The sequence below is a fragment of the Schistocerca piceifrons genome, chromosome 1 (assembly GCF_021461385.2).
Source record: "Schistocerca piceifrons isolate TAMUIC-IGC-003096 chromosome 1, iqSchPice1.1, whole genome shotgun sequence".
Taxonomy (NCBI): domain Eukaryota; kingdom Metazoa; phylum Arthropoda; class Insecta; order Orthoptera; family Acrididae; genus Schistocerca; species Schistocerca piceifrons.
Genome location: NC_060138.1, coordinates 1,241,653,350 through 1,241,665,604, shown reverse-complemented (window position 1 = coordinate 1,241,665,604; position 12,255 = coordinate 1,241,653,350). Strand labels below are relative to the sequence as shown.

The 12,255-nt window shown below is 44.1% G+C and overlaps 1 non-coding gene across 1 annotated transcript; it reads left to right on the top strand.

Annotated features, from left to right (window-relative positions):
* The first annotated feature begins 11,763 nt into the window (after nt 1-11,763).
* On the top strand, nt 11,764-11,836 carry Trnad-guc. The gene has a single exon. It is a non-coding gene; the product is annotated as a tRNA-Asp (tRNA).
* Nucleotides 11,837-12,255: the final 419 nt, after the last annotated feature.

Sequence of the window (12,255 nt, the reverse complement as noted above, 5' to 3'; positions counted from 1 at the left end):
GGGACCTGGATAAACTGACTAAACCAGAGGTTGTACAGAGTTTCAGGGAGAGCATAAGGGCACTATTGGCAGGAATTTGGGAAAGAAATACAGTAGAAGAAGAATGGGTAGCTCTGATGGATGAAGTAGTGAAGGCAGCAGAGGATCAAGTAGGTAAAAAGACGAGGGCCAGTAGAAATCCTTGGGTAACAGAAGAAATATTGAATTTAATTGATGAAATGAGAAAATATAAAAATGCAGTAAATGAAGCAGGCAAAAAGGAATACAAACGTCTCAAAAATGAGATCGACAGAAAGTGGAAAATGGCTAAACAGGGATGGCTAGAGGACAAATGTAAAGATGTAGAGGCTTATCTCACGAGGGGTAAGATAGATACTGCCTACAGGAAAATTAAAGAGACCTTTGGAGAAAAGAGAACCACTTGCATGAATATCAAGAGGTCAGATGGAAACCAAGTTCTAAGCAAAGAAGGGGAAGCAGAAAGGTGGAAGGAGTATATAGAGGGTCTATACAAGGGCGATGTGCTTGAGGACAATATTATGGAAATGGAAGAGGATGTAGATGAAGATGAAATGGGAGATATGATTCTGCGTGAAGAGTTTGACAGAGCACTGAAAGACCTGAGTCGAAACAAGGTCCCGGGAGTAGACAACATTCCCTCAGAACTACTGACAGCCTTGGGTGAGCCAGTCCTGACAAAACTCTACCATCTGGTGAGCAAGATGTAAGAGACAGGCGAAATTGCCTTATACTTCAAGAAGAATATAATAATTCCAATCCCAAAGAAAGCAGTTGTTGACAGATGAGAAAATTACCGAACTATCTGTTTAATAAGTCACAGCTGCAAAATACTAACGCGAATTCTTTACAGACGAATGGAAAATCTAGTAGAAGCCGACCTCGGGGAAGATCAGTTTGGATTCCGTAAAAATATTGGAACACGTGAGGCAATACTGACCCTACGACTTATCTTAGAAGCTAGATTAAGGAAAGGTAAACCTATGTTTCTAGCATTTGTAGACTTAGAGAAAGCTTTTGACAATGTTGACTGGAATACTCTCTTTCAAATTCCGAAGGTGGCAGGGGTAAAATACAGGGAGCGAAAGGGTATTTACAATTTGTACAGAAACCAGATGGCAGTTATAACAGTCGAGGGACATGAAAGGGAAGCTGTGATTGGGAAGGCGAAGGGTTGTAGCCTCTCCCCGATGTTATTCAATCTGTATATTGAGCAAGCAGTGAAGGAAACAAAAGAAAAATTCGGAGTAGGAATTAAAATCCATGGAGAAGAAATAAAAACTTTGAGGTTCGCCGATGAAATTGTAATTCTGTCAGCAAAGGACTTGGAAGAGCAGTTGAACGGAATGGATAGTGTCTTGAAAGGAGGATATAAGATGAACATCAACAAAAGCAAAATGAGGATAATGGAATGTAGATGAATTATGTCGGGTGAACCTGAGGGAATTAGATTAGGAAATGAGACACTTTAAGTAGTAAAGGAGTTTTGCTATTTGGGGAGCATAGTAACTGATGATGGTCGAACTAAAGAGGGTATAAAATGTAGACTGGCAATGACAAGGAAAGCCTTTCTGAAGAAGAGAAATTTGTTAACATCGAGTATAGATTTAAGTGTCAGGAAGTCGTTTCTGAAAGTATTTGTATGGAGTGTAGCCATCTATGGAAGTGAAACATGGACGATAAATAGTTTGGACAAGAAGAGAATAGAAGCTTTCGAAATGTGGTGCTACAGAAGAATGTTGAAGGTTAGATGGGTAGATCACATAACTAATGAGGAGGTATGGAATAGGATTGGGGAGAAGTTTGTGGCACTACTTGACTAGAAGAAGGGATCGGTTGGTAGGACATGTTCTGAGGCCTCAGGGATCACCAATTTAGTATTGGAGGGCAGCGTGGAGGGTAAAAATCGTAGAGGGAGACCAAGAGATGAATACACCAAGCAGAATCAGAAGGATGTAGGTTGCAGTAGGTACTGGGAGATGAAGAAGCTTGCACAGGATAGAGTAGCATGGAGAGCTGCATCAAAGCAGTCGCAGGACTGAAGACCACAACAACATTTTAATAACAATGCCGACAGAAAGTAGTGACTATTTTAAGCTTGATTCGATTATAAAGCGACGCTGGGGTCCCTTTTTCAGATCAGCATAGACACCAATAAACGTTACGTTGATAATGAGAGATGGAATTCGTGGCATAATTTGTCTCGCGCCGCTCAGCCCTAGGCGCGCGTAAATTGCAGCTGCGGACGAGTGTGAGACAAGGCGGCAAACCGAAACAAAATCATGGAACTTTCTAGTCGGTCTCGAAAGTCTGTTCCTCGGCCACTGTAATGCTCTTTACTGATATCCCGCGGCATCATACAAGTGAAGCATATTTGCCAGCAGCCGAAAATGCTCTTATCGGAGCATGAAAAAACGCGAAAATGCTCATGTTTAGAAGAGTGGGGTACCAGCTATCTCATACTACCTTCCACAGCATCGTTATAATTTTTCCCAAAAAATTTCGCATCCCGAAAGATTCGCGCTCTTTTTATCATGCAACTCATCTCTCACTCCTACAAACTCTCCTGTTACTCACTCACACCCACTAGTTTATCGCTGTAATTCGCTCACACCTATCCATTCCCTCTTGCCCACTCCCACTCACTCATTCACCCCAACTCATTGTCATTGTCCTTTTGTTTCTCTCCGTCTCTGTTCCCATCTCGCAGCCAAAATCTCCTTCTTTCTGTATTACAGCTACCCTCTCCACTCAATGTCACTGTGTAAGTAGGCTGTTTATGTTTTCTTATTGGCAACGTTACGTAGCGCTCTGTATGAAAATCACTGGCTGTGCTGTGTGCAGTCTGTGGCTAGTTTGCATTGTTGTCTGCCATTGTAGTGTTGGGCAGTTGGCTGTTAACAGCGCGTAGCTTTGCGCAGTTGGAAGTGAGCCGCCAGCAGTGGTGGATGTGGGGAAAGAAATGGCGGACTTTTGAAATTTGTAAGACTGGTTGTCATGAACTGCTATGTATATTATGACTTTTGATGATATTAAGGTAAATACGTTGTTTGTTCTCTATTAAAATCTTTCATTTGCTAACTATCCCTATCAGTAGTTAGTGCCTTCCGTACGAGGGCAGTTCAATAAGTAATGCAACACTTTTTTTTCTGAAACAGGGGTTGTTTTATTCAGCATTGAAATACACCAGGTTATTCCCCAATCTTTTAGCTAACAACACTATTTTTCAACGTAATCTCCATTCAATGCTACGGCCTTACGCCACCTTGAAATGAGGGCCTGTATGCCTGCACGGTACCATTCCAGTGGTCGATGTCGGAGCCAACGTCGTACTGCATCAATAACTTTTTCATCATTCGCGTAGTGCCTCCCACGGATTGCGTCCTTCATTGGGCCAAACGTATGGAAATCCGACGGTGCGAGATCAGGGCTGTAGGGTGCATGAGGAAGAACAGTCCACTTAAGTTTTGTGAGCTCCTCTCGGGTGCGAAGACTTGTGTGAGGTCTTGCGTTGTCATGAAGAAGGAGAAGTTCGTTCAGATTTTTGTGCCTACGAACACACTGAAGTCGTTTCTTCAATTTCTGAAGAGTAGCACAATACACTTCAGAGTTGATCGTTTGACCATGGGGAAGGACATCGAACAGAATAACCCCTTCAGCGTCCCAGAAGACTGTAACTATGACTTTACCGGCTGAGGGTATGGCTTTAAACTTTTTCTTGGTAGGGGAGTGGGTGTGGCGCCACTCCATTGATTGCCGTTTTGTTTCAGGTTCGAAGTGGTGAACCCATGTTTCATCGCCTGTAACAATCTTTGACAAGAAATTGTCACCCTCAGCCACATGACGAGCAAGCAATTCCGCACAGATGGTTCTCCTTTGCTCTTTATGGTGCTCGGTTAGACAACGAGGGACCCAGCGGGAACAAACCTTTGAATATCCCAACTGGTGAACAATTGTGACAGCACGACCAACAGAGATGTCAAGTTGAGCACTGAGTTGTTTGATGGTGATCCGTCGATCATCTCGAACGAGTGTATTCGCACGCTGCGCCATTGCAGGAGTCACAGCTGTGCACGGCCGGCCCGCACGCGGGAGATCAGACAGTCTTGCTTGACCTTGCGGCGATGATGACACACGCTTTGCCCAACGACTCACCGTGCTTTTGTCCACTGCCAGATCACCGTAGACATTGTGCAAGCGCCTATGAATATCTGAGATGCCCTGGTTTTCCGCCAAAAGAAACTCGATCACTGCCCGTTGTTTGCAACGCACATCCGTTACAGACGCCATTTTAACAGCTCCGTACAGCGCTGCCACCTGTCGGAAGTCAATGAAACTATACGAGACGAAGCGGGAATGTTTGAAAATAATCCACAAGAAATTTCCGGTTTTTTCAACCAAAATTGGCCGAGAAAAAAAATGTGTTGCATTACTTATTGAACTGCCCTCGTAGTTTGAATCTTTTATTTAGCTGGCAGTAGTAGCGCTCGCTGTATTGCAGTAGTTCGAGTAACCAAGATTTTTGTGAGGTAAGCGATTTGTGAAACGTATAGGTTAATGTTAGTCAGGGCCATTCTATTGTAGGGATTTTTGAAAGTCAGGTTGCGTTGCGCTAAAAATATTGTATGTCAGTTTAAGCACAGTCTTGTATAATTCTTCTAAGGGGACGTTTCAACTGTCTCCCTCTTGCTCTGTCTTACTGCTACTATCTCATTCATTCCTTCCCACTGCCGCTGTCACTTCTCAGTGTCACTCTCTCTCTCTTCCTCGTTATCGTTGTCATAGACTCTGCCTGTGATTAACATTGGCTCCCACTCACTTCCAATTTCTCCTCCTCTTTACCGCTCTCGCACTGACATTTTCTCCTTCATTCTTTTCCAAGTACTGTTTTGTAACCATCAACTATGATCCACTGACACTGTGCTCCTCTCTTTCTCTCAGACTACCAGTGTCTCCCTCCCTCATTCTATATTGCATCCACAGTATAGCATCTTCCAATATTTATTGCTTTTCCTTCTCTTTACAACTGCCATTGTCTGTCAGCAGGTATGTTTGCATGCCAAAACTTTTGAGAAATTTTTTAAAGGGACTGAGGAGCGTAGAAGGAGGCATCTGGTACCCCCCTTTTCAGTCATAATCTTTTAAATAGGATCGTATTCACATTTTTTGTACTCCAATTGCAGCATCTTTCCTCTGGTTCCTTTCTTTACCCTGCCACCGCAGGGCATGTCATTCACATGAAAAGAACTTTACGGGTCAGCAAAATTTTCATAGTTTATTTACGTGAAACTGAAATAACGAAAAATTAATTTTACATCTCAGAACGGATTTTACGTGTACAAGTAAGGTTACTTTAAACCTCTGTATCTCGGAAACTGACATAGATAAAAAAGAAATTCAAGATTGTTCGTGATCTGGATCTTTGAAATATATCGTAAAAATTACAGCCACTTGCTGTGTTTAGCCGTCTTGGAATCTGCGGCTCGGTTGTTGTTTATCGATAACTGATAAAGATTTTTGGAAATGGGAAGATGGCACTTCTACATAGATGCGTAGAGATACCAGATATAATGTTAATTTGAGCAATTTGCTGCGGTTATTTATTATTTAGGTTTCGGCTCACATCTGAATTTACGTGCTACTTTACGTGTACATGTAAGATAAATTTGAACTTCTGTATCTCTGAAACGGATAAGGACATCCAGGAAATCCCTCAAGTGTCATGGAAGTTATTTCTTGATGTCTTAACGCACGCCCTTTCATCTTGTCCCTTCTACTTGTCAATGTTTTCCAAACGTTCCTATCCTCACCAGTTCTGCACAGCACCTCCTCATTTCTTCCCTTATCAGGCAATCTGATGTTCAACATTCTTCACAAGCACTGCATATCAAACAGCTGGATTCTCTACCTTCCTTGTTTTCCGACAGTGCAGGATTTACCTCCATAGAAAGCTGTGCTAAAAACCAACACCCTCAGCAATATCTTCCTCAAATTAAGGCCGATGCTTGATACCAGAAGACTTCTTTTACCCAGGAATGCGCTCTTTGCCTGTACTAGTTTGCTTTCACGTCCTCCTTGCTTCGTCCGCCATGTGTTACCTTGCTTGCAAGATAACAGAATTCCTTCCCTTCGTCTACTTCGTCGTCCCGAATTTTGATGTTTAGTTTATCACTAAACTCATTTCTAATACTCTTCAACACTTTCACCGGTTCATTCCTTTCAGCCTACCATGCAATTCTTTATCGTTTCCTCTGAAGATAGCAGTATCGTGGTCATTACACAAGATGTATACTAGAAGAAGAAGGATGTTTGTTGACTCGTTTTATAGCATGGGAAATCATAATTTTATCAGATCCTGATGCACATCGACTTTGTTGGAAAGACTTCGATTACAATTTGCTGAACTTTTCTGTGAACGTTTACTCAGAGTAAACAAAGTCACCACAAATCTGGAAGCTTTTCTTTGGATATTTTCTATCTGTTCCCTTAATGCAACTTGGCGAAAGTCCCAGACAGACAAACAGTTTTCAAGAATTAGTAGGACAAGTCACTCAGCCCTTAGGATTAATCCAAGCCCGGTACCTGACTCCCCACGGTTAAATTTTGTGATCGTTCCATTTTAAATCTGTCGAGACAAAAGCTGCTACGTAAGTGAATGTTGCGACTCATTCCAGTGCATCGCCGATCATTCAGTAAATCTGCATTGTATGTTTTCATATATTTAGGAGCATTGCATTACATTTTCTTACGTTTACATTCATGAGCCAGTCTTTACACCAGATGCTAATTTATTGACAGGTTTACAGTGACGCCACGTCCCTAAGTACCAGTAGTCCTGTTACACTACCTCGAAGTTCGCCGGTCACTACTATGTCAAGTGTCGACAGTCAGTGGTGGCTATTACCATTACTAATAAGCAGAACATTTTGTGCATTAGCAACCGTATCAAAGCAGTTGTACCCGTTGTTCGGAAATGCCCTGTGTAACCACCGACCCAGTACGATGAAAGAGCATTTCAGTAACTAAATGAGTCGGAATGCAATGCACTGCGGTTGTTTCATAAAAGGTGGTCAGCAGAATTTTGTAACATTCTTCATAAGAAATTGTAGGTGTTCGAAATCAAATGCTCACAGCGCTCGCATAGGCTCAGAGGGGTCCGGACGTCGTGTCCTGGTGCTGCCTGTCTGCTGCGTCCGGTGCCTCAGCCACTTCCTGCATCTACATCTACATCTACATCTACATACATACACCACAAGCCACCGTAAGGTCCATGGCGGAAGTTACCATATACCACTACTATTTGTTTCCTTTTTTGTTCCACTCGCAAACAGAGCAAGGGAAAAACGATCGCTCATAAGGCTCCGTAGAAGCCCAATTTTCCGTCTCTCACCATCGTGGTCCTTACGCGAAATGTATATTGGTGGCAGAAGAATCGCTCTATAGTCAGCTTCAAATGCAGATTCTCCAAATTTCCTCAATCGTGTTCCTCGAAACCAACGTCGCCCTCCATCCAAGCATTCACATTTGAGTTTCCGAAGCATCCACGTAACACTTCCATGTAGTTCTAACCTACCGGCAACAAACGGCCCCAGAACCCGTTGGTGCGACACATCATCTTCGTCTGTTCCAGCGGCTTCAATGTAAAGAACTGGATATGAACTCAACACTTTGCCTGAAGATCACCCGTAGGAAACTCGTCTAAAAGTTGCGACAACACGACACCGTGGCTCGCTTTATAACTCTAAAACATTTCATCAATCAGATTCGCCGAGAAAGCATGCATTCCGATGCTGCTTCAGTTTTGCTAAACAAACTTACAAAATTATGAAATTTTCATAGAACTAATGCTGCTTGTACTGGGTGGTGGGGGGCCAGGGGGAGGGGGGGGGCAAGCTGTGTTAATTCTAGCATTAGCACAGGAGTGCCTCGGCACAGCTCTGCGTTCTTGAAATGTACCACAATATTCAAATGTACCACCAACTTAGTTACTCGTCAAAGGAAAAGTATTCAGCCACCCCACAAACTAGTATCATTTAAAACAATAGGGTCATCAGCTTCACTGTAAAAGATTCGCCACGTAAGGAAAGGGTAATTACTTTAAACTGAAATCATAGACCCATTTAGCAGTAGTAGGATAAAGCCGGTTTTGGCCCATTTTTTGTGCGTGTTGCTTACATTCGGGGATAAGCATACATTCAAAGCCAAACCTATTGTTCTGTCAATTGATTTATGACCACCTGTGGTTGATTTATGAACCCCTGAAGATAATCCGTCCTTCTGGGAAACCCCCCACCCCTCCCCCTTGCCAGCCACTGTGGCATAGCGGCTCTAGGCGCTTCAGTCTCGAACCGCACTGCTGCTACCGTTGCAGGTTAGAATCCTGCCTCGGGCATGGATGTGTCTGATGTTCTTAGGTTAGTTAGGTTTAAGTAGTTCTAAGTCTAGGGAACTAATGACCTCAGATGTTAAGTCCCATAGTGCTTAGAGCCCTCCCCCTTCCACTTTTCCTCCAACCCCTCTGAGAAATCCATAAACTCCCCCACCTTGTCGATACAAGCACGCTTTTGAAATTAAAGTAATTGACTATTTAAGTGCATTGATCAATTAATTAACCCCTACCACATTGGGAAATACACCAGCCTTCCCCTCACCTTCCTCACTTCCTCCCAGTTCCCCTGTTGGGAAATTGATGGGAAATGATTCAGTCTGTCCTGGAGAGGAAGAATGTCAAATCAGTATCAATAATAATACTATAGTGATGCATATTCCTTATTTAATCAGTTTGCAGGAGATAGGGCTCCCACACTAGGGCAGAGCTGACGTCTGCTACCATTTCCCTGATGTGATAACTGTAAGCACCAGTATACTAGCCACAGTTTTGGGTCCCCCACGTGTATGTACATCGTCCGAGTACTGCCACAAACGTCAAAAACCGAGCAACGTCATGGTTTCAGGTTGCAGACCAGATATTGGCCTCCTTTAATCTTGCAGCCCCGAATGAAGCATCAGGTGGTGCCAGTCTTATATTCTGAAAATTCCAGATAGCTTCCTGTCTCTGTCTCTCCCAGGTGACTACTTTCTGTTAGTGTGTCAATCAGCATCTCCAAACATGAAGCCAGAGGTTTTCATCTCTATTCAGAATGCAGTGTTCCTATTAGTCGATGCTGGCGGAATTGCGATATCAAAAATCGTGGATAGTAGTCTACTTGCCCCACATAATAGTCCACTTGCCCTACCCCATCTAGTTAATTTTTAACAATTTATAGGAATCAAATAAATGGCTTAAAACACTCACCACCTCTTTATGATCATTCATCTTCATAATAAATCATATTTTTAATATTTAAGAATAACATGCAGATATTTCTCAAATCAAGTAATTAAATTTCCGTCACAGATACATCGTAGCACTAAATATATCTTAGATCTTGTATGCACTGACATTCGAGAATACGAGCACCCTGCAACATGCTCACAACCCGTACGGAGCGAAAGAAAACTTCCAATTGTGTCTTTGCACCAGTCTCAGAGCAGACATTCTGGGAACCACAGCCACACTTGCTGCCTTGTCTGTTCCCACTTACACATGTTGAGAGGGAGACTCACACACAGGGCTGCCTAATGCGGTGTGCAGACCGGAAGTCATGCTAATCCCCAAACAAAGCAGTAGTTGCGCTGACAGGTAAGAAGTGGCACAAACCACTAGCTTTCTGCTACCACAGACATCAGACATGATGTCCTGCTCTAATGACAGTGCTACCAACTGGTGGCAGGAATAACATACCACAAAAAACATCACTAATAAATATCAAATATCAAAAGACGCCAACCGTCCAGGTGGCGAAGCTTTTGGTACGCTCTGGGTGAGTGAATAGCAAACTACTGAGCAGTATACATATAGGTGACTTCATGATAGTGTGGGTTACGGGTAACACATGAAAGAGGGTACTTGTTTTCTCAAATGTTTTTATACAAGACTCCCAATATATGACGAATGTTTTTGAAATTTAATTACTTGATCTGCTTTTCGTCTGTCTATACAAGTGGGGGCAGATCATGTCACTCTTTGTGATGCGACCACCAGTTAGTAGTTACTACAGATGTCACTTGGAGCTCTGGGATCACTCGCTAATTATCCGTGGGCCTGACAGAAGGCTCCTAGAAACCGTGGGATGCAGAAATGTTGTTGCAACTGTCCCACTGATGTGCAGTAAGGGAGTTATTTTCCTAACACCATGCATCTGCCCACAGCTTATCTGTATTATCGATGATCTTCTTTTGTGATATGTTATTCCCACCACCAGTCTGTAGCGCTGCAGTCAGAGCAGGACATCATATTTGATGTTTGTGGCAGAGGAAAGCTAGTGCTTCCTACCACCTCTCACCTGTTAGCACTACCTCACAAAGGGTTCCCATCACCTATGCTTTGTTGACGAATTACCATGACTTCTGATCTGTGCACCACGTTATCCAGCCCTGTGTCTCTCTCCCAGCCTGCCTGTGTGGGAATACATGAGGCAGCCAGCGCATTTATGGTTCCCAGCACAGCTGCTCTAGGATCGGTGCAAAGACGTGAACAGAAAGCTTTTTTGCTGTATATGGGTTGTGGAGATGGTGGAGCCTGTTTGTGAACTTCCAGCATGCTGGAGTAGCTTGGGTCAGCAACTTCCGTTAACCAGTCAAACGAAAAAACCAGTCCAAGTTGACAGCTGTCATAAGTGGGCAGAGCCTCCAGTATATAAGTAAGACGTGCACTGCTCTGTCTAGCAGTGATTTATTACCAGAAGGAGGCTCCTACTCATACATCATTTTGGTAATTTATTGCTTTATAACTTTGTAGTTTATATAATTTTCTTTGATGTATGTAGCCGTCTGATCAGACTTTGTATTTCACTTGTAGGTCTGAAGATGACCTCAGGTGTGGTCGAAACCAGTTATCAGAATAAATAAATTTGTGATCAAGACTCATTTTAATAGTAACTATTTCTGGTACCAAGTCGTTTTTCCCTTATAATCACTAATCTTCAAAAACTTTTGGCCGATAGTGTTTATTCCGAACCCAATGCGATGTTTTGAGTGTCAACGTTTTGGCCCTTCCAGCAGCAGCCTGTTGGGACAACAGAAGTCGCTTTCAGCGATTCCTGGACTTTTCTAGTGGTTGACTCTCACGCCGCCGCGTCGGTTGGTTAGTGTGGCGAACAGTTCTGTGAGGAGAAGGTAGTAGGGTGGGGTGGTGGGCTGATAAGATACGGGAGGTCCGGTCTCTCCTACGTGCGGCCGGGCTCAAAATAGGCGAGACTGCGACTGGCGCACCGAGGCCGTGGCCAGGCGGCTCCGGGAACCACACCACACCACTCCACACTCCGCCGCGCGCTCCACGCCCGTCTGTGTCTGCCTTCCCAGGCTGCGCCCGCTCCACTCCTCCCCACATTCTCGCCTCTTATCTCGCGCTCCTGAATACCCTGTCGATGTGTCAGCAGTGCCGTGTGTCACAGACACAGGCAGTTTCGGAGACGCAACGTTTCTTTTTTTTTTTTTTTTTGTCTTCAGTCCGAGGCGTGGTCCGTCACATGGTTATTTGGTAAGCGTAACAGCGTTACGGAGATGTTTAGCAAACTCAAGTGGCAGACTCTGCAAGAGAGGCGCTCTATTTCGCGGTTAAGCTTGCTGTCCAGATTTCGAGAGGGTGCGTTTCTGGATGAGGTATCGAATACATTGCTTCCCTCTACTTATACCTTCCAGTCCGGCTCGGTAGCTGAGTGGTCAGCGCGTCGGAATGTCAATCCTAAGGGCCCGGGTTCGATTCCCGGCTGGGCCGGAGATTTTTCTCCGCTCAGGGACTGGGTGTTGCGTTGTAATAATCATCGTCATTTCATCCCCATCGACGCGCAAGTCGCCGCAGAGGCGTCAAATCGAAAGACTTGTACCAGGCGAACGGTCTACCCGACGGGAGGTCCTAGCCACACGACATCATCATCATCATCACTTATACCTCCCGAGGAGATCACGAATGTAAAATTAGAGAAATTCGAGCGCGCACGGAGGCTTCCGCCAGTCGTTCTTCCCACGAACCATACGCGACTGGAACAGGAAATGGAGGTAATAACAGCGTCACGTAAAGTGCCCTCCGCCACACACCGTTGGGTGGCTTGCGGAGTATAAATGTAGATGTAGATGTAAACTGGCTTGCTGCAGCTCTCCACCCTAGTCTATCCTCTCTCTTCCTATCTGCATTCT